At 41.0% G+C, this 26,001-nt stretch overlaps 2 pseudogenes; both read right to left on the reverse strand.

Moving 5' to 3' along the window:
• Window positions 1-223: 223 nt before the first annotated feature.
• On the reverse strand, window positions 224-636 carry LOC112826222 (small ribosomal subunit protein uS12-like; annotated as a pseudogene).
• Window positions 637-24,200: 23,564 nt separating this feature from the next.
• LOC112826277 (U4 spliceosomal RNA) lies at window positions 24,201-24,265 on the reverse strand (annotated as a pseudogene).
• Window positions 24,266-26,001: the final 1,736 nt, after the last annotated feature.

The raw sequence follows: 26,001 nt of genomic DNA on the forward strand, positions 1-26,001 counted from the left end.
TTTACCCTTTCAACTTTCATAGAAGTTTGCTATATAAAGAACATTTTTTGGGGTCATTTGCAAAACCCTAAGGTTAGGATATAATCCAGGTTCTACCCTAATGTCTCTTATGGAAAGATTTATTTTTGTATTTGGTGAAAGACAATTTCTCTCTCTAATGTACTTTTTTTTTTTTTTTTTTGAATGTGAAAGCTTGTTACTACCATGTTTGCATCATCAAAACTTATGATTTTGGTCTTTTCTTCTTGCCTTTGCAAAAGACCAATAGAAAGACATTGGCTACTTTGACGACCTTAAAGTGGATTCCAGGAATGTCACCAACAGCATGATCTTTGCAACCAAATCCAGCAACCAGAACTTCATTGTTTTCTGCAATATCGGTATGAAAGCTGTGAGTTTCTTGCCATTTTTGATCAGCTGGCCCCTGACATACTTCCTGGTGGCAGAATTTTGCTGTTTGACTTTACCCCCAACTTTTTCCTGCAAAATTCTCTTTGAATGTAATGTGCCTCCAAGAGGGTTGGCCTTTAGGGCTGTGCCCAGATGTGCTTTCTTGTACTGTTTATCACGCCACCTTTGGTCCTGTTTGTGGTTGTGGAGCTTCCTGGCAGTACGAAGACCTTGACACTTGCCCATCCTGCTGGTGCTGCAGGCCCAGGTGAAAGATCGAATATACTTTTTACAAAATTGTGGCAAAATACACATAACATAAAATTTACCAACTTAACCATTCTAAAGTGTAAATTTCAGTAGGGTTAGGTATATTTACACTGATGTGCAACTAATTTCCAGAACTTTAATCTTATATAACTGGCGCTCTATACCCATTGTGATGGTTAATTTTTTAAAACACTTAATTTATTTATTTGAGAGAGAGAAAGAGAGAGTGAGAGAGCCCAAGCGGGGTGGGGGGGGGAGCGGCAGTGGGAGAGGGAGAAGTAGGCTCCATGCTGAGCAGGGAGCCCGATGCGGGGCTTCATCCCAGGACCCCAGGATCATGACCTGAGCTGAAGGCAGATGCTTCACCAACTGAGCCACCCAGGTGTCTTGTGATGGTTAATTTTAAGTATCAACTTCACCAGGCCATAGTACCCAAATACTTCATACATTATACTTCATACATCATACTTCAAACATTATTTTGGCTATTTCTTTTTGATATTTAATGATATGTAAATGATATTTACATTTAAATTGGTAGACTCTGAGTAAAGCAGATTGCTCTCCTAACATGGATGGGCCTTACAATCAGTTGAAGGCCTGAATAGAAAAAAGATTGACCTGCCCCAAAGCAAGAGGGATTTCTACCAGCAGATAGCTTTCAGATTTATTTATTTTTATTATTTATTTATTTATTTTTAAAGATTTTATTTATTTATTTGACGGAGAGAGACACAGCGAGAGAGAGAACACAAGCAGGGGGAGTTGGAGAGGGAGAAGCAGGCTTCCCGCTGAGCTGGGAGCCCGATGTGGGGCTCGATCCCAGGACCCCAGGATCATGACCCGAGCTGAAGGTAGTCGCTTAACGACTGAGCCACCCAGGCGCCCCTAGCCTTCAGATTTAAACCGTAACATCGTTTCCTCCCCAGGTCTCTGGCCTGATGGCCTGCCTGCAGATTTTCCACTTGTCAGTCTCAATAATTGCACGAGCCACTGTCTTCAAATAAATTTCTCTATGTATATAGGCATCATTTTGGTTCTGTTTCTCTGGAGAGCCCTGATTAATACACCTATTAGATAAAAACTACTTCTCTCCCCCTCCCAGCCCCTGGTGGCCACCATTCTACACACACCATTGTATGTATACACCACATTTTGTTTTTCTATTCAACTGTCAGTGAACACTTTGGTTGCTTTCATCTTTTGACTATTGTGAATAATGCTGCTATGAACACAGGAGTACAAATATCTCTTCAAGACCCTGCTTTCCGTCGTTTTGGAGATATATATTCAGAAGTGGGATTGCCGGATCATACGGTAATTCTATTTTTTAATTTTTTGAAGAACTATTATACTGTTTACATAGCAGCTGCCTCATTTTACATTCCCACCAACAGGGTACACAGGTTCCAATTTCTCCACATCCTTGCCAACCACTTGTTATATCCAGCAATAATAATCCAGCAGGGACCCCAAATAATCATCTATAGGGGTCATTTTTGTTGTGGCATAGTATTTGACATGTGTGTGTGTCAGGAGGGGGATGTTGATATAGACCTGATCCTAAAAAAAATATAATATTAAGGCTTGCTGCATACATAATTTAGGCTGAATCCCCATGATGTCAAAATAACTATTTAGAAGTGAAAAATTCTGTCAAGAAATTACTCTGCCCTGTTAGCACCAAATGACTGAAGTGGCTGATTTTACTGTTTAGAATTTGTGTCCAAGTAAGCTTATTTAAGGTTTTTCTCCATACTGTGTACATAGATCATCATAAATGGCATCGAGTCATTTTGAGGGCTAAGCATTTTTAAATTCTGAGGAAGTTTATAATGTAAAGTAGAAAGTACAAACTGGCAGGCTGTGGCCTACATCAGGCCATACAGACTTATTTGATTTGGCTTCCACATCTGTTGGCCCACACAGTAGTTTTTAAAAATGTGAATTAGTTGACAACTTTTTTTAATGGAGCGATTTCAGGCAAAAATCTTGATTTCGAGCCTTTTGGGAAAAACTAGCTGACCTGGCAAGACAGGGCCTCCATTCCCACATGGCAACAGTTGGCAGGAGCTGAGTAGCAGCTATTGCGTTCCCCACGCTCCCCTCCCGGCCCGAGAGTGGCGAACCCGTGCACACCCGGGCCACAGACTTCTCAGTTGCGCCAGGAACCACTTACAACTTCCCGTGGTGCCCAGTAAGACGGAAGGCCCATGGTGGGCTCTCAGTAGTTGTTGGATTGTCCACTAATTCCCTCTCTCCGTGTGCTAAAATCATTCAGGATCTTTTTGCTTTGTTTCTTGGTGGAAAAGAAGACGGCAAGACTAGGGCCTTAAATAAATGAAATGCAAAAAGAAAAAGATTTAGATGATGCAGTTCGGGGGACACCTTAAAAAAAAATAATGCGAATGTAATTTTTTACTGAGCAATTTAGCCTTGTACTCTTTTTCCCATGTGAGGAAAACTGAAGAAAACAGCACCCAAGAAATGTTTCCAGCTAAGCTCTCTGTTTAATATAAGAAAGAAACAAGGGGCAAAAGGTTAGTCAGCCGTCTTACAGTGGCAGAATTCTTGTGTTAACATAAATAGAAATAGATACAGAAAATGAGGACCATATGGTTAGCTAGACCAGAGTCACTCTGTGTGTGTGTGTGTGTGGGGGGGGTGTGTGTGGTGTGTATTTGCAAGGCCACCCACTGAGAAAAATATTCAACTTATTGTGTCTCATCATATTAACTCCTCCCTTTTAATTACCGAGGCACTTGAAGTTCTTTTGCACTTTCAGATGATAGCCCATGGAAAATGTGTTAAAGGAAAATGCAAAGAGTTTTCTTCTCTCTCTTGGTGATTGTGTTGGCTGAAAGAAACTTGAAAGTCTTTTGAAAGGTGTGTCTTAATCTCCAACCCAAAACATGGTTTCAAGAAAATGGTTATTTAAAACTCTACTGGTAGCATTAATCCATTGGCCAAAGCAAGTTATATGGCCAAGCCCAGAGTTAGCCTGGAAAGACACTGACTATTGAAGGGCATGGAGTTAGCAAGGTACGCTATCGAGACCGAGGAACTGTTCTGGAACGGATAAATAGAATCTGGGTCAGCAGCTATTCTGGAAAAATATAGTAGTTGATCCTTATTAAAATTAAATTTTACTATTTTTATCCTTTCTATTAAAAATTATGCTGATATCAAAAATGTGAGAAATATAGAAATTGCCAAGAGGAAAAAAGAAAAGTCACCCAAAGCCCACAGCCTAGTAAAAACCATTCTTAAAGTTTGGTGCATGTGATCCCAGAAATCTCTTCTCCACTTAGAAGTGGTTCTTCTTTTTTTTAGAGGGGGGAGGAGCAGAGAGAGAGAATCTTAAGCAGACTCCACGCCCAGCATGGAGCCCGATGTGGGGCTCAATCTCACAACTCTGAGATCATGACCTGAGCCGAAGTCAAGAGTCAGATGCTTAACCGACTGAACCACCCAGGCGCCACATGATATTTTTTTAATTCTTTGAGCTGTGTCTGTTCGCAAGAGTGTCTTGACTCACCAGGGTTGAAGAACATAAGGGAGGCTGGAGACAAGGGAAAGAGGCAACCTATCTCTACTGGAAACAATCAGCAAAAAAGGGGAAAGAAGGGAAAGGGGCACAACAACAACAAAAGCTGTCCGGGATAGAGGGGAGAGAGCAAACTATGACACCACAGTGGGGAGTTGGTGATGTGGACAGTGCGGACTTATCTATCAGGCACAGTGCTGAGGGTCCTAGCAACAGTGCAGGAGCTGTCCCCTTTTTCCACATCCTTGCCAATACCTCTCATTTCTTGTGTTGTTGAATTTAGCCATTCTGACGGGTGTGAGGTGATATCTCATTGTTGTTTTGATTTGCATTTCCCTGATGATGAGTGATGTTGAGCATCTTTTCATGTGTCTGTTGGCCATTTTGTTTTCTTTTGTTTTCTGTTGGCCATTTGGATGCCTTCTTTAGAGAAATGTCCGTTCATGTGTTCTGCCATTTTTTTATTGGATTATTTGGGTTTTGGGTGTTGAGTTATATAAGTTCTTCATATATTTTGGATACTAGCCCTCTATTGAATACGTCACTTGAAAATATCTTCTTCCATTCAGTAGGTAGCCTTTTAGTTTTGTTCATTATTTCCCTCACTGTGCAGAAGCTTTTAATTTTTTAGTTTATTTTTGCTTTTGTTTCCCTTGCCTCGGGAGACATAGCTAGAAAGATGTTGTTATGGTCCAGGTCAGAGAATAAAATATAATTTTAAATATCTTTTTATGGAGGAAGGGGCCTATGAAGGCAAGAGTGCCTAGGGCCCTGGATCCACTGGCAAGTCCCAGCTTATTCAAATTTATTAAATATGTATGTGCCAAGAATTTCAGGACTTTTTGTCACCTGGGATATTACTCTAATTTGACAAATGAGGAGTCTGAAAAGTGGAAAGAAGAGAAAGAAAAAGTGTAAAGCTGGGAACTACCCCAGAAATCCTGAATTTCAGTTCAGTGCTCTTTGCATGAAGTATGCCGGAGGAGGTGGCAGATATGGGGTAGAGACCAATATGGGCAAACGTGATAGAAATAAAAAGTATGGAAGGCTTTATAATGGACCAAGATTTTCTCTAGATACCAAACTTTCTCTCTGAGATGACACTTGGGTGCCTAAATGAAGACACGGGCAGCTCAAGAGAGCACGAGGGATCGTGAGGGCTCAGACGGGGCGCCCAACTGAAGAACTTCGTCAGGTGGGCCATTATTGGATGTCTCATTTCCTTTTGGAGCCAAGTTCTATAAAGCTGAATATGACACTAGAAAAACTAGATCAGTTTAGGCCCTTGGCAGAAAGTTAAAACCATCTAAAGAAATTTAGTAAAATTGCTTGCTGCTGAATTGTTATTGTACTTAAAGGAAAGCTGTGATAAAATTCAATAATGAGTTAAAGTTCTTAATGATAAATGTGTTTTCTTTTTTTAAATTTTATTATGTTATGTTAATCACCATACATTACATCACTAGTTTAAACGTGTGTTTTCTAAAAAACTGTTTTTCACGTAAAGATTGCTTTTGTTTTTTTAACAAACGTGTGTGTGTGTGTGTGTGTGTGTGTGTGTGTGTGTAAGAGAGAGAGAGAGATTGCCCGTTTGCTGTATTATCTATCAATTAATTTTACTCTGAACTTGAACTTGGGGTTTGATAGGTAATGCCAAATGAGTCATTCAAACAGAAAAAAGACATAATCTCATGAGCATTATTTTACTTGAATATGAAAGTGAAATGAAAATTTACTTCATTATTCAGAAGTCTTCGTGTTTCCAGAAACAGCAGGATCCGCCTTTCAAATGGGCCCCTGAGGACAATAAGCTAACTTCTGCAAAGGTGTAGAGAGAGGACAGTGCCTCTGGGCATCGGGTGCTGATAATCACACCTCATAGTCATGGCGCTTGGGTTTGAGACAAAGACCATCCCCAAGTCTCTTTCTCCAAATGCAAATTATCACATAATATATTTAAAATTCATCTGGACTAGAATTACCCCATGATTCACTTTAAGTCGATCTAAGAAAGCAAGAACATGACTTAGCTTACTACTAACATGGCAGCATGTTTTCCTTGTTAGCTGCAGGGGAGAATAATGTACAGGAAAAGGTGACGTAATGATTGTCTCACTTTCATTATTCTCTCCCAAATGAATAACCTTCCACACCAAGGATGAGCTCACTCACTATTAGTGGAATAACATCTGGTGAGCGAGGGCCCCCAGCTGAACATGCTGTGGGTTTGGGACTATATTTAACCAGCAGAAACCCAACCATGGTTGCATATATCACATATGCAGCCCAGTTACAATGTGAAAAAAAAATTTAAAGGGTAAGGAAATAATCCTAAAAGTATTTTAACATTCAAGATTTTTCCTTATGAAGCAAGGCATTAACCTGTTCCAAAAGAGGTCCTCGGCTATTATTAGAGTGGAATATCTTAGACATGTGGCAGATGCCTTGTCCTCTTTGGCTGAGGCTCAGATGCTTGCCATAGCTATCTAAGTTTAAATTTCAAATCACGGATAGGAATCTCTCTCCTTCAATTTCCCTTCCCATTCTTAATTTCCAGGCAAGCCTGCCACACTGACAATGCTGCATTTTGCAGTGTAATTTATCTAATAGATTTACTGTAAATGATGAATCACTCTAGTATTTAAATCTAATGAGCAACGCTATAAGTCAATTTGGTTTTTAAAATGCAACATTGCTAATGTCATCAGTTAAATGTGCTAATACAGAGTAATGTAGATGTTCTGGACACACGGCAGTTGGTCCTAATGGTCATGAAGCTAGACTACTCTGGAATCTGCTGTGTGCCAAAGCTTTTAGGGGGATTGCTCACTTAAAAATCATGACATCTGGAAAAAAATTTCATTCCCTCTGAACTTAGGAAACTTCCTCAAGTTTAGGCATCCCTCATTGCTCTCCCCATAAAATGTAGTAACGTTTTATTGTGAGAATGCTAACAAGCTATTATTATTTTTATTTAAAAGACTGACTATGAAAAGAATGCCTATTTACTAAAGAAAATATGGGAAATTCAGAGATATACAAAGAAAATACAATTCATTCTGATTCCAACCACCCAGACTTTTTGTTGATATTGGTCCTTCTTATTTGAGTATATGTAAGCCTCTTTTCCTCTTACTAATCTTCTTCAATTTAGTTCTAAATAGCCACGTAATATCACATCATCTAACATACCATAATTTATCAAATCAATTCCCTCTTGGACACCTAGTATAGTTCTAATTTCTTATTGTTTTATTTTTATTTGTGTTTGTTTATTTATTTAAAGATTTTACTCATTCTCTTGACAGAGAGAGAGAGAGAGAGAGTACAAGCAGGAGGAGCAGCAGGCAGAGGGAGAAGACGACTCCCTGCTGAGCAGGGAGCCCGATGTGGGACTCGATCCCAGGACTCTGGGGTCGTGACCTTAGCTGAAGGCAGATGCTCAACCAACTGAGCCACCCAGGCAATTCCCTTATTGTTTTAAATAAGACTGTGATAAAAATCTGTGTGGCAGAATCTTTGCCTGCATAGGTGATCATTTCCTTGGGATACATTTGCAGAAGTAAAATTGCTGAGTCAAAGTGAGAGTATATTCTTAAGGTTTTGGTAGTGGCTGAGGACGCCTTCATGAGGCAATGGGAGATTTGTTTCCTTCTCTGCACAAGTCATCCCCAAGATTAGAGATGCTGCCCCAGTTCCTCTGCCTCAGTCTACCTCTGGTCCTTCACCTATAAAATAAGAGGCTGGAACAATAGGAAAACAACGATGCTTATCCTGCTAAATGACTTTCAATGTTACTTCACTTAGTCTGTACAATAATCCTGTGATATAGGATAAGTGACTTGGTTAAGTCCAGACAGCTTGTAAATAGAGGAGCCAGAATTCGAACCAGATTTGCTATCTCAAAGGTCTATGCACCAAACCACTAAGTTACACAGTTTCTTCCAAGGCTATCACTCATTCATTCATTTATTCACTGATTCAATTACTGCGTGAGAGTCACTGTTCAAGGCATAGGAGATCCAGTGATGCCCTGAACAACGTTCTTGATCTCAGGGACTCTACTGGGGAGACAGATATTAAGTTATTATGTAGAATATCAGGCAGCAATAAGTTCTATGAAGAAAGATAAAGTAAAGAAGAGGGATAAAGGAGGACACGGATCCTCTTGTAGGTAAGGGGGTCAGAGAGAGCTTGTGTGAGGGGATGAAGCGAGTGAAGCTGCCATGGGGATGGATATATGGAGGACGAACTGCCCAGCTCGAAAAGCATCAGTGCAAAGGCTCTAAAGCCAGAACATGCCTCGTGTGTTTGGGGAACTGCAGGCAGATGTTTGGGGCTGGAGCTCGGTGAGATATGGGAGGGAAGGTTTAGACTGAGTCTCTGCGCCAGGCTGAGGGTAGGAGGAGTTAGAGATCACAGGGTGAGGTCAGCAAGGCCTGGGGAGCTGACCTAATGTCAGCAGGTCTGAGAAGGAAAGAAGGCTGACTCCCTATCACCGGATTCTCCTGTTTTTGAATTGGTTTTAGGTCGCTGGGACCTTAGGCCACAGCATTAAAATCCTAGCCCTCCATATCCGGATCTAGTTCACGCCAGCGTGTTTCTGGACTCAAAGGAAAGAATTCAAACACATGGATTGTTCGGTCATATTCATTACCCACCCTCTCTAGAGGGAGAGAGATGCCTGCTCCCTTTCCCATTCCTCAAATCAAAGTAGAAAATAAACACTTTCTTTGACGGGAATGATCTTGCAGAATTGGGAAAATAGCCACTTTTAAGTTCAAAATGATGTGGTGATTAATCACTTTAGAGGACAAACACATCTATCTGAAGACCAACTGTTTCCTGATGTCACTTACATTCTTCAACCCCACATGTTCTGCCACAGGAAGGAATCTAACTTCCTTTCCATTCTTGAAATGTGTCTTTTTAAGTGTAATTTGGGGTTCTATTAATTTATTATGCATTATCAAAAACCTAAATGTTCTAACAGACCAACTTCCAGGAGTATAGTAACAATATCATGTCTTGGAGGGACTTACCTGCAGCGAATGAACTGGTAACACAAAGCTCTTTAGGATGAGAGAGGTGAAGGAAGGTGAGAGCTTTTATTGTTCTGATGTAAGAACCCATTAAATGTAGCACGAGAAAAGCTCGAGTGCTTTAGAATTCTCCAGTGTCAGGATTTAATTCATTCTATGCACATTGGTGGAAAACTCTTGGCAGCTGGGACCAGAATCCATTTTAGGGAAATACTCCGTAAGTTACTTGGGTGGAAGGTGCATCCCCAGGGCACGGGTAGCTGGACACAAAGAAAGAATGCTCAGAGCAAACTGCTCTGTAATAAACACCGGGGGTTGGGGAAAACTGAGCAAACAGGATCTGTGGGAGAGCCCCTGGTGGGTTAATACGGGAGAGACCTTAAAATCTTTTAAGATGTGGAACAGGCCATGGTCTGTAGAAACACCATCACTGTCCCAAGTCTTTGGAGAACTGTGCCATATACATGAATTCCCTGTGTGAACACGGTGCATATATGAGCAAGTGTCCTGGGGGGGGGGGTCAAGGGGCCGGGTTCCGTGTCTGGGTTAATGTGGTGCAGAATAGGGACAGAGTGTGCCACATGGCAAGGTAATCTGTCAGTTAAACTCATCAGTGGAATTAGCAGTCGGAGTCCGAAATAACAGTGGGAATGAAAGTCCCCTGGGAATACCCAGGAATCTGGGGCGGGGCACTGGACTTCCACTGGAGAAATTTGGAATGCAAGTTTGAACCATCTTAAGAGGCAAAGGGACTCATCCGACATCTGGATTACATGTGAATAACTCACATTGCTTTTGAGGCATGGAGTTGTAGTTGTTAAGGTATATAATGTAGGCATTGAGGTTTCTTACCCCTTGGTAACAACTAGGGCTTGGGCTGAATATCTAGAAGTTATCCAGCTCTCTGATCTACCTATTGGTAAAAACTCCACTAGAGTCTACATTTCGCAGTATTTTTTGATTTCTGTGGCCCCAAAGCAGTTCTTCATAGGACTGGGTCAGAGGCTTTGAGAATTGATGCACAAATCTTACAGAAATTACATGCTATTGTGATATTCCCAAAGAAAACACTTGCAACAAAGCATCAGAAATTATCAGGCTGGGGTTCCTTGAGTCTCCCCACTTCTTCACAGGAGGTGGTCTGGGTTAGTGGCAATGGCATTCTGCAGGAGCATGGTCAGTTCTCTCAGATTAGGGGACGCCCCAGTCAGAGGCTTACAAAACTTCGCATCAAACATGCTACTCACATTTTTTTGAAAGTTGGAAAAGAAGAAAAAAACTTCAGCAAGATTTATCCCTTGGATAAAACGGATCTCAAGGACAATTCTTGGTATGCCACGTTGCCATTTTGTTTCACTGATCATATGTTGCCCAATAATTATTAGACATCACATGCATAGATGTATTGCAGTTATGTTCTGAAGACAAGCTTGTAGCATATGCAATTGGTTTGATACTTAGGAGGCACTGGGCTCTATTTAACAACTGGTCCGTTCGGATGTGGAGGATCTGCAATATATTAGCGTGTTAGAAAATCCTCTTCTGAAGAGTCCCATTTGACTCTACGTAGAATAATGCCAGGCCCCAGAGAATGACTTTCTGATTGCATATGTAGGATTTGCTTCTGTTCAGCTGGAAGGGTAACTTGTCCTGTCTTCATTCCCACCCTCAGGGAAGGTATTTGGTGTGGGCAGGGTATAATCTCCGGAACATTTTGTGTGCAAGAAGAGAAACTCAATTCGATCCAGTTTAAGTAAGATTTGAGCTAAATTAAAAGAATACTGGAATAACTTAGAGAATTGAAGAATGGTTCTTAGGAACTACAGCAATTTTGAAGACCTCAGGGGCTGGAACCAGGCACTCAAGCGCTAAGGAACATACGCTTTTGAATCTCACTTCTGCTTTCCTATTCATACTGGTTTTATTCTGTTTTACTGTGGAGGGAAGGTTCTTTCTTCGTGGCAGAAAACAGGGTTTCAGTCATTCATCACTCTTAGAGGAAAAGGGGCTTCTTTCATCCAATTTTAGGTTAAAATCCCAAGGCGGGACTCTGATGGGCCAGGCTTAAATCCTGTTTCCAAGCCTTGGATGAATTTGTATGGCTGAGAATACGAAGTATCGTGATTGGCTCAGGCTGGTCACGTGTCCATTCCCGAGCTTAAGGAGGTGGATTCTGTTAGCCTAAGGAAGACTAGGGGGACTTTGTACACCGGGAAGCTCTCTGGCAGTTTGTCTCTATTCCTGTGCTTCGTCTCCCTTCCCCTAACAGAGATCCCTGAGAAGAAGAGGCCTGCCCACGAATTCAGTCAGGCCCTCCGAAAAGAATGAACTTTGAAATCTCCTTCTTCATTTTTATGTAATAAATGCTGGCCATCAGGGTGGATGGTTCTGTTTCTTGGCACGGAAGGCTGTATTTCTGAAACACAGGTAGGCCTTTGGGAATTGCCTGGAAGTAGGAAAAAGAGACCAAACTTCTTGGCACAACCGTGTAAAGTGTAATTTCCATCGCGGGCAGGAGAATATAGGCGGATAACTTCACATTTAGAGAAAGCGTGTCTCCTCGAATGTAAATTTAGAGTATACCATCTTTGAAAAGTATTGTTTCTACTAGAAAAGGAGTGTGAGACACATTCAGTCCAACAGTAATCCACTGGGAAAACTGCAAGAATGATGAAGATGCCCAGGTTCACAGCAGATTGGCATAGAGAGTTCAGAAGACACATTGGACTTGCAACGCAGCCCTCATCTGGGCTGTCCTGTCTCCCCCTTGGAATAATGCTCTACTCTGGTTATCGTGTCCTTGAGTCTTCCAGCGGCAAGGGGGGTGGTTCATACAGTAGTAGCAGTAAGGATGTGCATTTGAAGGGTTGAAGAACTTAGCCATTCTTAGAAGAGGCAAGAGGAGGCTGGACTTCAAGCACGAGAGCAAAGTTAGGAATTAGGATATTTCCCCAAAAGGATGCCTGTAAAGGACTTCGGGTTTTTCCTTTTGGGCTGTGAGAATTATCGTATTTGTCATCCAATTTTAAGTCTTATCGTCCTATATTATAAACAAATGCCCCTAGTTTTCACCAATCCTTTAATTAAATCTACCAAATAGGCACATGTTCTGTATTGATGGTGGTGTGGGAAATTAAAGAGAAAAGCAACAAAAGGAAGTGTGATCTTATATCCTTCCAGGGACACCATCATTATGTCATGAGAACAGCAATCCCCGATCATCCAGGGGGGCGGCCAGGATGGAGAATCCGAGCAGAGCTGAGGGTAACGGAGAGGAGCAAGTGACTCACAGAAGCAGCTGCAAAGAGGGTGACTCAGGAACAAATGTGAGGCAAACATCCTTTTTCTCAAATATCCCAGAGGAAGGTGAGTCTCAGGGGCTGAGAAATGGGAATTGTTGGGGGTGGGGTGGTAAACACGGATTTTATTTTCTGCTGTTGGACACTTTCTTCCTCTTTCCCCTACTTCAACATTTATCGAATTAATTTCTTCTCCCAAGATGACCCAAATGTACTTTGCTTATACAAGTATTATAGAGTTTATTTTATTCTACCATGAATTTTTATTAGTCAGTTATACGTCTTTCATCCATACTAGACAGCTCACGGGGGATGGAGAGTATTTGAGACGTGGTTTGCATACTTTAGGTACTTACTAAATGCTTTTAGCTCGATTTGAAATTGGTTTGCTTGGTTTACTTACTCTATAAGACCTAACTGACTTCTAGTCTAATCCTGTTGCATCCTTAAATTGCCATATTATCTAGAATATTTTAATAATGCCTACTATGTTGAAATCATACTAAATTGAACTAATTTCTTGCTAAGCTTCTCCAGAAAACAAAATCACAAATCTTTCGGGTGTCAAAAAACTAAAGGTACACATCGTTCTTCCATTAAGGAAAAAAAATCACAATTGAGCACTTGCTCTCCAGGAAAATTCTTGTTGCTTTTAGGATGATTTCAACTTCCACTTCAGAAGTTAGGCTGTTTTGGGAAGAGTAATTCATTGTTGGGTGAAAGGGAGTCAGGTTTTCTGGAGGTTCCACCAGAAGAATCAGCTATTGAGGAACTGATATTTTAAAAAGGGTCTGCTTCACCATCTGCAACTCCAACCTTCTCTTTAGGAGTTTATTTCACTCTTCTAGCTTTATTGAGATATAATTGACATAGGACATTGTGTAAGTTTAAGGTGTACAGTGTGAAGATTTGATGTATGTATATATTGTGAAGTGTTTGCCAAAATAGGTTAGTTAAGACTACCCATCACTTAACATAGTTACAGTTTGTGCTTGTGTTGAGAATTTTTGAGATCTACTTTCTTAGCAACTTTCAAATATACAGTATAATATTACTAATAGTAGTAACCGTGCCATACATTACATCCCCAGAACTTATTCATCTTTTTTTGTCTCCTTCTAGTTTGTTGTTGTTGTTGTCATTGTTGTTGTTGTTGTTTTAAGGTAAGCTCTATGCCCAGTGTGGGGCTTGAACTCAAGACCCTGAGAATAAGAGTCACATGTTCTACCGACTGAGCCAGCCAGGTGCCCCATTTTTACCTGGAACTTTGCACCTTTTACACTCCCTTTATCCATTCCTCCCTCCCTGCCCTCTCTGCAATGACCAATCTACTCTCCATTTCTGTAAGTTGGTTTTTTAGATTTCCCATATAAGTTCATATGGTATGAGTCTTTCTGTATTTGACTTATTGCACTTAGCAAAATGCCCTCACATTTCATCCATGTTGTCGCAAATGGCAATTTTCTTCTTTTTTTATGGTTGAATAATACTCTGGGGTGTGTGTGTGTGTGTGTGTGTGTGTGTGTGTGTGTGTGTGTATGTGTATACATAAAATCACATTTCTTCATCCATCAGTGGGCACTTAGGTTGTTTCCATGTCTTGGCTATTAGAGATCATGCTGCAATGAACCAGGGGTCTAGATATTTCTTCCAGATAGTGATTTCATCTCTTTTGGATATATATATCTGGAAGTGGAATTGCAGGATCATATGGTAGTTCTATTTTTAATTTTTTTACCTCCATACTGTTTTCCTTAGAGGCTGTACCAGTTTGCATTCCCACCAACAGTGCACAGGGGTTCCCTTTCACTGCATCTTTGCCAACACTTGTATGTCTTGTCTTTTTTGAGAATAGTCATTCTAACAGGTGTGAGATGACGTCTCATTATGGTTTTGATTTGAATTTCCCTAATCATTATGATGTTAAACATTTTTTCATGTATCCATTTGCCATTTGAATATCTTCTTTGGAAAAATTTCTATTCAGGTCCTTTGCTCATTTTAAAATCAGATTATCTAGTTTTCTTGCTATTGAGTTGTACAGTTTCTTGTATATTTTGGATATCGTATCAGATATGCGGTTTGCAACTCTTTTCCTTCATTCTTTGAAAGTTGCCTTTTTATTTTGTCAATTGCTTCTTTTTTAGTTTGATATAACCATTCTTACTTATTTTTCCTTTTGTTGCTTGTGTTTTTGGTGTCATATCCAAAAAAATCATTGCCAAAACCAATGTCAAGGAGCTTTTCCCTTATGTTTTCTTCTAGAAATTTTATGGTTTCAGGTTTTACATTTAAGTCTTTAATCCATTTTGAGTGAGTGTTTGTGAGTAGTGTAAGATATGGGTGGAGTCTTTAGTATTTTCTATGTATAAGATCATATCATCTGCAAAAAAGACAATTTTACTTTTTTCTGATTTAGATGCCTTTTATTTCTTTTACTTGACTGATTGCTCTGGCTAAGACTTCCAGTACTATGTGGAATATGTTGAGAGTGGGCCCCATTGTCTTATTCCTCATCTTAGAGGAAAAGTTTTGAAGATTTCACCATTGACTATGGTTTTGCTGTGAGATTGTCATATGTGGTCCTTTATTATATTTAAGTACATTCCTTCTGTACTTAATATATTGAGAGTTTTTGTCATGAATGGATGTTGAACTTTGTCAAGTGCTTTTTCTGTATCTATTGAGATGATGATGTGATTTTTATATTTCATTCTATTAATGTGTTGTATCACATTTATTGATTTGCATATGTTGAACCATCCTTGCATCCCAGGGATGAATCCAACTTGATCGTGGTGTATGATGCTTTTGATGTGCTGTTGAATTCGGTTTGCTAGTATTTTGTTGAGAATTTTTGCATCTGTGTTCAAGGATATTGGCCTGCAGTTTTCTTTTCTTAGTGTCCTTATCTGCATTTGTTTTGGAATAATGCTGGCCTCATAAAATAAGTTTGGGAGAGTTCTGTCTTCAATTTTTGGAAGCATTCAGAAAAGATTGGCATTAAATTTTCTTTAAATATTTGGTAGAATTCACTGTGAAGCCATTAAGTCCTGAGCTTTTCTTTGTTGAGAGGTTTTTGGTTACTGATTCAATGCCTTTTCGGGCTGTTCAGATTTTCTATTTCTTGGTAATTCACACTTGGTAGTTTACTTCTGTTGTTTTGTTACTTGTTTTCTGTATGCTTTATAGCTTTTTTGTTCTTCGTTTTCTGCATTACTGTATTCTTCTGTGCTTAGCTGATTTTTTTGTAGTGAAATGTTTAAATTCCTATAGTACGGCTGTCGGCTGGGCTCTGCAGCTTGGTGGTACTGTAGGCTAGGCTCCATGGCTGCCCAGGGTCACTGTTTAGGCTCCCTGCTTATGTGGGGTCAAAGGCTATGCCTAACAGTTGGTCCAGTCTGCTGGCTTGACTGTCTGACCTAACAGCGTTGTAGGATGGGCTCTGTAACTGCCCATATCCTCTGCCCAGGCTTCTTGGAGAGACAGGGACTGGAGGCTATGCTCAGCAATTGGGCAGGGTTGTGAGTTTGCTTTCCTATCTGCATGGGGTGGTAGAATGGGTTCCAGGGCCAGTATGGCTTATTCCCTGGAGACTCAAATCAGGCAGAACTAGAAATTGGGCCCTCTAGCCAGAAAGGGCTACCAGCTCAGCTCTGCAGATGGGCAGAGAGGCTGCCTGGGATCTCTGCTCAGAGGGCCACTGCAAGAATGTGGTTTGCCAAGATCTCAGTGCTGGTTGCTATAAGTCCCACTCCCCTTCTCTGTCTCTCTCTGATCTCCAGAAGTCAAGCCTCACAGATTCCCCCCTTTGATTCCTGTCAGGCTAGACCTCAGTGGGCCTCCTGGGATGTGTCCTGCAACTGGTGGGGTGCTGAATGTCCATCTTAGGCTCTCTTTACCCATTGGTGAAACCCTAGGTCTAGGGGGACCTTTCCATGCAGCACTGTGTTGACCTGAGGGCAAGCAGTGTAGCCAGAGGGTAGCCGTCCCTCTTACCTTCTTATGCTGTCCTTCTCAATATCTGTGGTTAAGGGTCCTGCTTCAGCTTCCTCCCCAGGTTCTGGGATTTTCACAATGGTATCTTGTCTATGGACAGTTGCTAACTGTCACAAGTTCTTCTTGTGAGGGAACTGAAGTCGGGAATGACCTATATTGCCATCCTGATGGTGTTACAACCTCCGACATTCTCTATTCACTACATACACTTGTGGCTACAGCAGTCATTACAAAAAGGGAGAATCTCAAAGAACCCAAACTTTTTTGCCCTGCACTAATCTTCTCTGAGTGATTTCATTTTTTATTTTAAAATAAGTAATTGGAGATAATTTTGATCCTAGAAGATGCTTGTGATATGAGAAATGAGAATAACAGAGTTGTATTTACAGCTCTTATAATATTTACACACATGGAAGACAATACTGCAAAAATGAAATAGCTGTGCTGGAGAAGAGAAGGAAAAAGAAAAAAAGTTGTGTTACTTGGGACAAAGACAAACCTGCTGTAACAGATACACCAGGCAGTACAGTGGCTTAAAGAACAAAAATGTTTATTTTCCTTCACAGCAGTCCAGGGCAGGGAGGCTGGCAATTCTGCTCCCTGTGGCCACCCAGGGACCCAAGCTCCCTCTGCCTTATTCCCATGGCAGTCCCTAGGGCGTTGTTCTCATCTGCTGGGTGCAGTCATGCTTGTGTTCAGCTTGAAGGAAAGGGAAAATGTGGAGGAATTTTTGCAATATCCTAGGGCCCAGATTTAGAAGTGGCACTCATTATTTCTGCTCATGTTCCTTTGGTGAATATTGTCACGGGGCAACACTTAACTGCAAAGAAGCCTGGGAAATGCAGTCTAGATGGGCAGCCTTGTGCAGAGAACAAAGTAGAGAATGGATTTTGGTTCATAGTCTTCCTGTTGTAGTCATCAATCATGGGGACCTGTGCTTGGTTACCTGTAAATATTGCCACCTTTGGTCCCCACGACCCCATGTCCCAGGCCCCCTCGCATGTAGTAGTTAGCAAGCATGTGTTCCTTGTGTCGCCCCGATGACCTTAGAGCAAAGAGCTATTCTGAGAGTTTATCTTAAGATGTTGTGGAAGGGGACTCTTAACGAGACTGAGATACAAAATAATGGAGAACTACTGCTCCATACATTAGGACTTTTATACTCTACAAATTTTTGTTTCATCATTCATCCTCTTCAATATCTAGTTTCTAAAGTAAATTTGCTTTTCATATTTAAAAAAATTCAAATAGTTTTTTTGATGTTTTATTTATTTATTTATTTGACAGAGCCAGTGTAAGAGAGCTAGAGAGAGCACAAGCAGGGGGAGTGGCAGAGGGAGAGGGAGAAGCAGGCTTCCCGCTGAGCAGGGAGTCTGATGTGGGGCTTGATCCCAAGACCCTGGGATCATGACCTGAGTTGAAGGCAGATGTTTAACCCACTGAGTCACCCAGGCGCCCCCAAATAGTTTTTATATCAGAAATTTGATTAGGGAACATAACCCAATTACTTTATTAAATATGAATATGAAATTTGAATATGGGTTTTTAGCATCAATATAAGAGAATTAACAATTTTTGCCATTTCCTAACTTTTAAGCTATAAGAATACCTTCTCACACCCATGCACACCCGTTAACTAAACCATAAATTTTAGTGTCATTCTTGGGTGCCCGATAAATCTGATAACTCATCAAGTGCTGGCCATTTTACTCCTTAAGTGTCTTTTCATTCCTTTCCCACTACTCCCCCCTCCCTTAGAATGCTTCGGCAGACTCCTACTGGTTTCTCCATGTCCCGTCCTGCTCTGTTCTGATCCGTCTGTATGCCATTGCCAGAAAGACACTTTCTACAAACCTGATCATGTAACTGTCTGCCTCACCGTTGTTCTAGTGGCTCCCCAGTGCCTTCAGAATGTGGACCACGTTTCATTTGTTTTTACTGATATTTTCCACCTCATACTCCACCATATTGAACTCTGTGCAGGTCTCAACTATGTCATGTGCTCCTTTAGTTCTGAGTCTTTGCATACGCTTTTCCCTCTCACATGGCTAACTCCTAGGGTACCTGTAGGTGTAACTTTTGACACCAGTTTAATCAGGAGCTTCACTCTGACTGCCCAGAGAGGAGTTAATTGCCCTGCCTGCATGCTTCCCTCACATCAGTTCTTCAACCAGTCTCAGCATTTACTTCAGTGTCTTGTGAACTGAAGGCACAAATCAGTTGATTTGTCTATCTCTGTAATTAAACTGTAGGCTCCTCGAAGGTAGGGGCTGTGTCTTACTTGTTTAATCCTCAGTGCCTGGCATTAGTCTGGCACAAGATAGGCACTCAAATATTTTTTGGGTGGAAGGATGGAAAGTCCTGACTTACCAACTATGCCCTTGTATTTCTTAGGCAGAAGTGATAGGAATATCTATTTACTCTGATGTCAGCCTTTCTGAGCCTGCTGAGCAGTCAAATGAACAATTCAGGGCACTCTGACTAACACAGATGACAGGAATAATTGCTTGTTCTCAGTGATGGAGTCATAAGTAAGCTGAATAAATCATGGTTATGTTCCTGGTATAGATGCCACGAAAATGGTCTAAGGACTCAGCAACTCTCTCAAAATTAAGACAAATTTCAATCTTGGCTGCTTGAAGTGTTTTCTGGCACATATATTTCTGAGCACCACACCTGGCAGAAAGATAGTATCATAAAATTGAACCTGATTGTGTTAGACAAGTAAACTGTGCTTCTGGTAATTGAAGCACAAAAGCTGCATTTGTATTCTCATTCATTGAGGTACATAGTGGTGACTAATAAAGAAATATCTGAGACAGGTGTCAGTCCAGGGCAGAGTTAGGTCTTAAATCTGGTTGCTGAATACAGGCCCATTGACCTTTTCAGTATCTGGTGAACTCTATTTGGAAAACAGATTTGATCTTTAAATTATGACTGGAAAAATCTTAGCTGAGCACAGGTTCCCACCAATTGCCCCACTCTCTCACAAGAGAATAATCGTCTCTATCTTTAAGAAATTACAACTATCGTCTCTGAATAGGGAGGCTCCCTATGTCAGATAATTTTGTAATTGCCAGGCTTCACTTTGAAGTTACTGTGTCAGATAGGAGTTGAGTTCTCTTCTGAATGCAAAAAACTCTGAATAAGTAGAGGAGTTTGTTTTTCTCATGTAGTAAGAAATTGGAGGCTTTGTTTTTCTCATGTAGTAAGTTCAGAAGTAGAAAATCCAGAGCTGGTAAAGTTGCTCCAGAATGCCATCGGGACTGTTATGGGTTGAATTGCGCCCCCCCCCCAACACACAGACAATGGTGCTGAAGTCCTAACCCCCCAGGACCTGTGAATGTGACCTTATTTAGAAATAGGGTCTTTGCAGGTGTAGTCAAGTTAAGATGAGGTCATTAAGATCCAATATGACTGATGTCCTTCTGAGAAGAGGAAGATGTAGATAGAGACACACAGGAAGATGGTCTTGTGAAGACAGAGGCAAGGATTGGAGTTACGTTGCGACAAGCAAAGGAATACCTGGGGCCACCAGGATCTAGAAGAGCCAAGGGAGCATGGCCCTCCTGACATCTTGATTTCAGATGTGGGGCCTCTGGCACCATGAGAGAATAAGTTTCTGTTGTTCCAAGTTTGTTATTCAACTTTGGTTCTCTGTTATGGCAGCCCTAGGAAACAAATACACTTTTGTGCTCAGCTGTGCTTGTTGCCTTATATTCACATGGTGGCGGCTCCACCTCTAGTATTGTGTCCAAGTTCCAGGCAGGAAGAAGAGAAGAGCCAAGGGGTGAAAGATACTTGCTAGCAGAGTCTACCATCTTTGAAAGAACTTTACAGGAAGCCTCATTCAGCAACTTCTGTTTCCATTGGCGAGAGTACCTGAAGTGACAGTATAGTAGCCGAACTCAGCGTTGGCATACATTAAGTTAGAGTGATCTTAGCAAGGAGGGGAAAGTGGATATTGTGTGGACACTAATAGTGTTTATTTTTTTATTTTTATTTTTATAAATTTTTTAATTTTTTTGAAGACTTTAAGTGGCAGGCAGAGGGAGAAGCAGGGAGCCCAATGTGGGACTCGATCCCAGGACTCCGGGATTGTGAGCTGAGCCGAAGGCAGACGCTTAACTGACTGAGCCACCCAGGTGCCCCTATTTTTTTATTTTTTTAAAAGATTTTTATTTATTTATTTATTTATCTGATTGAGAGAGAGAGAGCACACAAGCAGGGGAAGCAGGAGAGGGAGAAGCAGGCTTCCCGCTGAGGAGGGAGCCTGATGTGGGGCTCGATCCCAGGACCCTGGGATCACAACCCCAGCTGAAGACAGATGCCCAGCCGACTGAGCCACCCAGGCGCCCTAACACTAATAGTGTTTAAAACAATTCTCCTCTTACTGAGAGGTTCATAAATAATTTTAGGATAGGGTAAAAGTAAGAGCTCCCGAATTAATAGATTCTCACGTGCTTCTCTCTAAAATATTAAAAATTATGGACTCTAAATACTGAAAGCACATTTAAAGCCTGTCTAATCAAACTCTCTCACTTTATACATGAAGAAGTCAGAGACGTGTAAGCAGGGTAGCCAGAGTTCACAAGGTAGTTAGTAGCAGAACCCTTGATTCTCACATGTGAACTCTTGCCATTATACTTGCTTCAATAACTAACACACTTGTGCGGTTGATCTTTAGAAGGTAAGACCCTAAAAATTTATTTGCCAAGTTAAATGCTAAGGCTCTACTAGACACACAAAAAACACTGACCTATATGGCTAAGTGTGAAATCTACTCGCTTTCGTGTGGTTTTTTAATTAATTAATTATGTATTTATTTTTAAGATTTTATTTATTTATAAATAAATAAGCAAGCGAGGGAACACAAGCAGAAGGCAGAGGGAGAGGGAGAAGCAGGCTTCCCGCTGAGTGGGGAGCCCGAGGTGGGGCTCGATCCCAGGACCCTGGGACCATGACCTGAGCCAAAGGCAGACGCATAATGACTGAGCCACCCAGGAGCCCCTGTTGTGTGTGTGTGTGTATTTTTTAAGACTTATTTGTTTATTTTAGAGAGAGCGAGCGAGCGCGAGCACATGGAGAGGGACAGAGGGAGACAGAGAAACTTTAGCAGACCGCACTGAGTGCTGAGCCAGACGCGGCACTCGATCCCACCACCCCAAGATCACAACCTGAGCTGAAACCAAGAGTCGGATGCTTAACCAACTGCACCACCCAGGGCCCCCTAGTCACTTTGTTTTTTATGTCTGATTTCCAAGGTTGAAGTAGAAAATGAAAGTTTCAGCCATAAATCACAGGGGCAGCAACTTAGATGATGACCAACATTTGGGAAAGAAACCCAAACAAACAAAAAACCCTGATAATTTTCATGTGAATCAGTCTATTCAACTTTCCTTATTCCATGATTAGATTCCTAGACCAAGAAATTAAAAATGTAAAAGTTCAGCTGATTTTAGACTCCCCAAAAGGATGAGGAAAGTAATTCACTCACACCTTTCTGAAAAAGCTATTTGTTCAAGTCTTAAGAGTTTGGAGAGTGTCATGGAAGACCCTTTGGACTAATAGATGTCCCTGAAATTGGTCTCTGAGTGTTAGAAGTTCAAAAGACTTTATGATTAATGTACAACAAGTGCCCTGCAAAGTTAATGGAGCTATGTGCAATGGCATGACATTTTACATAAAATAAAATATATTTATCATTTAGATAAGATATGATATGTTCATTTCATGAATAAAAGTTACTCCCACGATATAGATAGTGGTCATATCATGAAACCTAACCTGCTCACCAATAGTACAAGGGTATTAACCTATCCGTTAGGTTAGGAAAACAGACCACCATCCTAAATCAGAGGTTAATAGTAGTCCACAGTTTCCTGCAATGTAAGCACTGTTTTTGAATTGAGCCGATGAAACTTGCATGGAAAAATTTGCTTCAGAATGATATGTGCTCTAATACTCAGGGGTACTATTCTCTGAGTCATTATAATTTTGGCTTATGTTCTGCTGAATTAAGCATTGCCTCAGAATGAGGAGTCATGAGACAACCTGAGGCTAGCAGATCAGAACAGGGAGACTCAGGGAGAAAATAATCAGCAGCTTGTCCTGGGACGTTTCTTCTCTACAAGCTGCGGCTCCTTCCACACACCTGCCAGGGCAGGTTAACTAATTTTTTATTGTATTTTTAATAGACAGTATCTTTCAATGGTTTGATATTCGAAAGATACAACAGAGGAGGCAGGGAAGAATCTCCCTCATTCCTGCTCCCAGCCATGCTTTTCTTAAGGCAGCTCATGTTACCAATTTTTAATGTACTGACATAACATTGTATTGATGTATTTATTTATTTTTGTACTCATTTACTCTTTATTATGTAAAATTTCTAACATACATAAAAGTAGAGAGAATAGCAAAACAAATAATAATCATCCGTTTGTGGTCATCTTTCATTTCTCTACTGGATTATGATGAAGCAAATCCTAGACATCATGTTTTATCTATAAATATTTTAGTATGTCTATTAAAAATAGCTATTTTTAAAAAGTCAACTATAATATGAGTATCATATCCCCCAATTAACAACAATTCCTTAATATTATCAAGTAACCAATCATCAAATAAATCAGTTTTGATATTGGTCTGATCATCTCATAATTTTTTTTCTTTTATACAGTTGGATCCAAACAGGGTCTGCACATTGTATTTGATTGATAAATCTCTTAAGTATCTTTTTTAAAAAAGATTTTATTTATTTGTCAGAGAGAGAGAGATGAGAGAGATACAGAGCACAAGCAGGGGGAGTGGCTGGCAGAGGGAGAAGCAGGCTCCCCACTGAGCAGGGAGCCCAATACGGGACTCAGTCCCAGTACCCTGGGATCAGGGCCTGAGCTGAAGGCAGACATTTAACCAACTAATCGACCCAGGCATCCCAGTATCTTTTTTTTTTTTTTGAAGGGGGAGAGAGAGGGAGGGGAGGGGCCGAGAGAATCTTAAGTAGGCTCCACACCTAGTGCAGAGCCTGACGTGGGGCTCGATCTCACGACCCTGAGATCATGACCTGAGCCAACATCAAGAGTCAGACACTTAACTGACTGCACCACCCAGATGCCCCTTAAGTATCTTTTAATCTATAGGTTCACCTTTCCTGTTTTTCTTTTTTTCTTCCTTGCGATTTATTTATTGAACAACCTGGATTTTTCATCCTATGGAATTTCTCACATTCTGGACTTAGCTGATTGCATCTTTCCAGGGAATTTTTTAAATTTCAAAGTTAAAGCAATTTATTACCTGTTTCTTTCATTTCTGGATTTAGCTATTCAGTATGTTTCATCTTGCCTAGATGAAAATGAATAATTGATAACAATGAAAGCTGAGGAGAATTTGCCATTTAAACCCAAGTCAAAACTGTAGTTATCATTTCTTCCTTCCTTCCTTCTTTCCTTGCTTCCTTGCTTCTCTCCTTCCTTTTACACCCTCCATCCATCCATCTCAAACCCCTTTGGCCTTCCTTTCAAAATATATCCAAAATCCAAATACTTCTCCTCACCTCCACTTCTACCACCCTGGACTCAGCCACCCGCATCTCTCACCTGTTCCCTCACAATGGCTTCCTGGTTTCTCCCTGCTTCTCTCCCTGTCCCCTTTACCTTTATGAGCAATAATCGTGCCTCGGATAAACCTCATTGGCTACGATACTGCCACTGCGCAAAGCTCCCCTTTACCTTTAGAACCAGAGTGATCCTGATAAAACCCAAATCAGATCACAACCCTCCTCTGCTCAGAAGCTTCCAATGGCTTCCTCCTTTACTTGGAGAAAAGCTGAAATCCTACACAACCCTTTATGATCTGCCCCTTACCTCTCTTTGACCTTATCCACTGATCACACTCATCCTCTCTCTTTCTCCAGCCATACTGGCCTCTTTGTTTTCCTTAAACACACCAGCCATACTCCTACCCCACTCTTTCCTTTGTTGGCAACACTCCTTCACCAGCTAGCCCCATGACTTGCCCCCTCGTGGTCCATCGACAACTTGTTTACTTGTCACCTTCTGGCTGAGGCCTCCCTGACCCCCCTGTTGAAAAGTTCAGCCCCTGCCCCACATCCTGCATTCTCTCATCCTTCTTACCCTGTCTTGCTTTTCTTCATAGCACTTGACAACTTCTCAAGTACTATGTGACTTACTTTTTTATTTGTTTTTCCTGTCTCCCTTCATTGGAATGGAATCTTCATGAGCAAAGAGATTTTTGTCCATTTTGTTCACTGCTGTCTCCTCAGTGCCCAGAACAATGCCCAATAAGCATATGTGAATAAATTTCAGATACTCAAGGAAACCTTCCTACTTTCTTTTGCATAAAACATTTATTCTAAGTTATCCTGGTATAGAATATGTACAGAATAAAGCTTACAGCATTTGAGAGCTGGCTGCTCTTGTGATCACTCTGTCTCTATTTATTCTCATTCTTTAGATAGAAATAAAGCTGATTTATTCATTGGGCAGAGTGGATAGTTGCTCTGGAAATTTGACCTCAAGAGCTATGGATTGAATTGTATCACCCCAAAATTCATATGTTGAAGTCCTAACCTACAGTACCTCAGAATGTAACCTTATTTGGAAGTAGGTTTGTGGCAGAGGTAATTATTAAGACAAGGTCACACTGGAGTGGGGTGGGCCCCTAATCCTATATGACTAGTGTCCTTATGAGAAAGGGGGACTTGGACACAGACACACATACAGGGAGAATGCCATGTCCAGATGAAGGCAGAGATCTATAAGTCAAGGAATGCCAAAGACTGTCAGCAAACCACCAGAAGCTAGGAGAAGCACGGAACGGTTCTCTCTCAGAAGGAACCAATGCTGATGACAGCTTGAGCTCAGACGTCTAGCCTCCATTGCTCAGGACAATACTTTCTGTTGTTTAAAACACCTAGTTTAGGGCGCCTGGGTGGCTCAGTTGGTTAAGCGACTGCCTTTGGCTCAGGTCATGATCCTGGAGTCCCAGGATCGAGTCCCGCATCGGGTTCCCTGCTTGACAGGGAGTCTGCTTCTCCCTCTGACCCTCCCCCCATCTCATGTGCTCTCTCTCTCTCATTCTCTCTCTCTCAAATAAATAAATAAAAATCTTAAAAAAAAAAAGCTTAAAACACCTAGTTTATTGTACATTGTTATGGTAGCCCTAGGAAGCAAATACAGGGCCCATGGAACCATGGCATCTTTGTTTTTATTTACAAGTAATTCACATAATTTGTGCAGATTGAGCATTCAACAAATATATGTTGAGTGAGCAATGGGAATATAAAGCTGTGAGTCTGCTTCATGGAGGACAAAGAAGATGGGAAATAGAAAATCGTCATGAAAGAAAGAAGAAGGAAAGAAAGAAAAGGAAAGAAAGAAAGAAGAAAGGAAAGAAAGAAAGAAAGAAAGAAAGAAAGAAAGAAAGAAAGAAAGAA

Source organism: Callorhinus ursinus, unplaced genomic scaffold (assembly GCF_003265705.2).
Source record: "Callorhinus ursinus isolate GAN/ISIS: 27379988/994484 unplaced genomic scaffold, GSC_fseal_2.0 scaffold4, whole genome shotgun sequence".
NCBI classification, from domain to species: Eukaryota; Metazoa; Chordata; class Mammalia; order Carnivora; family Otariidae; genus Callorhinus; species Callorhinus ursinus.